This window comes from Rhinolophus sinicus, chromosome 5, assembly GCF_057876585.1.
Source record: "Rhinolophus sinicus isolate RSI-liver-muscle chromosome 5, RSI-T2T, whole genome shotgun sequence".
Classification (NCBI taxonomy): domain Eukaryota; kingdom Metazoa; phylum Chordata; class Mammalia; order Chiroptera; family Rhinolophidae; genus Rhinolophus; species Rhinolophus sinicus.
Genome location: NC_142505.1, coordinates 19584002 through 19588236, shown reverse-complemented (window position 1 = coordinate 19588236; position 4235 = coordinate 19584002). Strand labels below are relative to the sequence as shown.

The window sequence follows — 4235 nt, the reverse complement described above, 5'->3', positions numbered from 1 at the left end:
AGTAGAAAAGAGTCACACTACAAGACCCATGTGGTCCGGGCTGAGCTCCATGGTTTGCAAGATGGCGAGACCATCTCCTTCAGAGACCCATGCCCCGAGCTGAACTGAACATACCAACAGATGAGCAAGAAGGAAGTCGGCCTCGGCCTCAGCACGTTCTGTCTTCCCCCACAGCTCTTCAAGCTTCCTCACTGCAGCCTTCTACCTCCTTCACCCCAAATCAAGCCACCACCTAGCCTCTGAGCCTCCAGGGAGCTTTCTTTGTGGGGTAACGAGCAGGAGATGAAGTGTTCCATAAAACAAGAAAATACTCTGTGAAATCTATTGTTTTAAAGACAGTTTAAAAGTGACAACCCCATAGAGAACCCTAATCAGCAATGGCAGGTCTCTGTTCACCGTAGAGGCAGCGGGTTATGGAAGTGGTTCCCATCTCAGACGCATTTCCCTACTGGCCTCAGCAAAGGCTGCTTTCTTCACTCCTGAGTAGAGAGGAATTCCAGGGAATTTTCCCAGGTTCAGAGGCTGAGAGGAGAAGTGCTGATGGCTTAGAAAACGGTGTCCTTCCTTCTGGTCCCCTCAAAAGGTTTTTATGGAGATTGGTGCTTAAAAGTGTTTTAGACCGTGAGAAAAGTTAGTTTTCGATTTCGAGGGCAATCCAAGCACAGACTCAGGCCGTCTTTTTTGATTGGTTACTTTTTCCAAAGATAGAGGAGGCAAGGAAGGGGAGTATAAAATCTCCTGTTGCTTTCTTTACCTCAAATCTTCTAGACAGCCTCAGAAGATGGACAGTGAGAAGTTTCCACTTTTTCCAGGTCTTGGTGGGACTACTGATAAAGTTCTACCATCATGGACTGGTCACTTTTGACAAAGTCATAATACTAGAGACAAGAGAGAGGGCATCTGCAAAGGAACATCTTATCAAGCATCAAGGGCTCTGACTAGTGGTTCACACATACTTATATTTGATATCAGAACTGGTTTTATAAAGTGAGGAGCTCATAAATTGGGGAGGAGACATAGTAATAACATTTAAGGCAAGGAACAGAACCCATAGATGGGGTAGAGGATCATATGAAGCTTTAACATTTGTTTCCTTATTTTCAACGCTTCTCCAATTTGTTGGGAAATCTGAGCTGTCCCCTGCATGTGCAAAACAGGGCAATCATATCCTCATACGCCTTTCGCAAGACACTCCCATTCGCCTCATTCAGAAGGATACTAATGGCAGCATACTTATAGGAGACAAGGAGGTTTGACGGATGCTCTTGTCCACTAGCTTATGGACGAGGTTGTGGATTTTGGCGTGATTAGGTGAATTGAGACCATAGACGAATCCCTGAAAGCAGGCTTCCTTTACGTAGTTTGAGGTGAAGAGATGGGAAGCAACCATCCAGTGACCCCAGCCAGCTGGTAGAAGCTGACTTGGAAAGGATGGAGGCAACGCTGGTTATTTTCAGGTCCGTCATGTTCCTGGGAGGGGCCAGGAACCTCAGATGCAATACTGCCTGCTTCACAAGAGAAGAGTCCCTTTCCATACAGTCCTCCAGGCCTCTGGGGAGATGTTGGGCCTTCTGAACACTCGTACGAGTGTCACTGAAATCTAGTAACAAGAAGACAGTGTCCAAGGATGACGTGGCGTGCCACCAGACCTCCAAACCTCATTACCTTTTTGCTGCTGACTATGAAGAAGTATCGTAGAATCCTGCGCCCCTCGTGATTCCAGAGGCTTTGCCAAACATGTTGCGTTGTATCTATCACTGTCCATGCTTTGGATCGTAGAAAAGGCTCTGAGCAACCTCTTCCTGAAGAAGGAAAGTGGTTGGTTGGGCTTTTCTGGACCGCAGGCTCCACGTGGCAGGAGAGGCGGGAGTGAGCTCTGTGGAGTTGATGGCAGTAAACCACAGTAGCTCTGACTAGTTAGTACACTTCCCAGTTTTGTTTCAGGGGAAAGTCCAGGGTCTGAATATGCCAGAGGACTCTGAGAGGCCTTGCTGCATTGGCCGAGGGCTTCACAATGCTCACCATGGTGGCCTAAATGATGTGGTTCTCCAGGGTGCCCACACACATCAGCCAAAGGTGGTACAAACTGCAACACGTACTGCAATCTATGGCTTCCTCTGGCGCTTGCCAGGGGCTTCTCCTAACAGCTTCCTAATCAGGGGCAGGGTCGGGGCTTCAGCCAAGCGGACAATAGAGAGCTTCCTTACCTTCGCCATTTGGACCCTATGTTCCATAAAAAGCACCAGTCCCCAAAGAAGAAGAATTCTAAGGATGCTGAGAAGAACCATCTTGAAAGGCTTGGTGTTCAGTGTGGAGACAGAACCCTAAAAAGCAGTTTCCAGGCTCTCGGCCTCACATAGAAAGCTGCTGGCTCAGGTAATAGATGGCCATCAACTGTGATTGCATGGCCATCAGCTGTGGCTAGCTGGCCATCAGCTGTAACCAGTGAGCCATTGGCCACTAATATAACTGCTGTGGCTATGCTAGCAAAAAAATGGGGGCTAGCAAGAAGATGGTGGTTGGGCTGGCAAGTGCGGATTGCAGTTAGGATGGCTGGTTGCGGACAGTGTGGATCCAGCCTCCAGTGAGAGTATAGTGCCACCAGCGAGAATACACTAGTATGACTCCCCTACTTATGGCTCCGTGGGTGTTCCTTTTTGGCCTCACCATGTCCTGCATTCTTATGTGGGGAGCGGGACCAGAGACCCCGCAGGCCTCCCTGCATGACACATGGTGCAACGAGCAGGGTCTCCCGCATGACAAATGGCGCAGCGAGCAGGGTCTCCCGCATGACAAATGGCGCAGCGAGCAGGGTATGGTGCCGGCCAAAGCTCTCCGAAGAATGGCAGAGCAGTTTGTGCGTATGAACACTCAGTCTCAGGAAGACCAGGAGGAGCAGCTGCCGGAGAGCTGGCACCCGTGGAGGGGTGGGAGGGCGTGGACGGTTCTCCCACCAGCACAGGAAAAGTCAGGCAGCTGCTGGAGAGCTGGAGCCCCGTGGAGAGGTGGAAAGATGTGGACGGTTCCCCAACCAGCACAGGCCGGAGAAAGCGAAGGTCGTTGTGGCCCTGTGGGCCGGGAAGTTCCTGCTCAGGCAGCCTGGATGCGGGACTTGTCCCAGGAGGAAAGGCTTGCTGAGTCCTCCATGGGAGATGAGGGTGAGGTCAAGGTCGTCCCTCACCCCCAGGACAGCCCTGGTGAATGACTATGGACTATGGGGAATTGCCTTCCATCCATAATTTAATGGACAGCTTGACTGTTTGTTTGGGAACTGTTGTTAGTGTAACTGGGGGATATTTGCTTTTGTGTCTTGACCGGCCGCCATTGCTAATATGTAAGCACCTTGACTGTGAGCCGCTGTTGTTCCAGCAGGGTACCCTGAGAGGCCCAGAGAGAGTGGCAGTGCCTGAGAGCCCTGGCTGTGTCCAGGAAGTGTGGCTGTGCCCACAGAGAGTAGTAGTGCCCTGAGAGCCCTGGCTGAGTCCAGGAAGTCTGGCTGAGCCCTGAGATGCCCTGGCTGTGCCCAGAAAGTTGGGCTGTTCCCAGAGAGAGTGGCAATGCCCTGAGAACCCTGGCTGAGTCCGGGAAGACTAGTGGTACCCTAAGAAGCCCAGGAAGTCTGGCTGTGCCCAGAAGTACTGATGGTGCCCTGAGAAACCCTGGCTGTGTCCGGGAAGACAGGTGGTACCCTAAGAAGTCCAGGAAGTCTGGCCGTGCTCAGAAGTACTGGTGGTGCCCTGAGAAACACTGGCTTTGCCCAGAGAGCCTGGCTGTGTCCAGGATATTGCATTCACCTCCAGGCTCCTCGCACAGAGCCCCTCGCAGAAGACGCTTATCATGTAGACTGTGAGGCGAGAGCCTGTAGGGGTGGAGTGTGGGGACAGAGCCCCAGAAAGCAGTTTCCAGGCTCTCAGCCTCACATAGAAAGCTGCTGGCTCAGGTAGTAGATGGCAATCAACTGTGATTGCATGGCCATCAGCTGTGGCTAGTTGGCCGTCAGCTGTAACCAGTGAGCCGTTGGCCACTAATATAACTGCTGTGGCTATGCTAGCAAAAAAAATGGGGGCTGGCAAGAAGATGGTGGCTGGGCTGGCAAGTGCGGATTGCAGTTAGGATGGCTGGTTGCGGACAGTGTGGATCCAGCCTCCAGTGAGAGTATAGTGCCGCCAGCGAGAATATACTAGTATGACTCCCCTACTTATGGCTCCGTGGGTGTTCCTTTTTGGCCTCACCAT

At 51.7% G+C, this 4235-nt stretch overlaps 1 pseudogene; it reads right to left on the bottom strand.

Annotated features, from left to right (window-relative positions):
* Positions 1–1100: 1100 nt before the first annotated feature.
* On the bottom strand, positions 1101–2288 carry LOC141567215 (bone morphogenetic protein 15 pseudogene; annotated as a pseudogene).
* Between the last annotated feature and the right edge of the window lie 1947 nt (positions 2289–4235).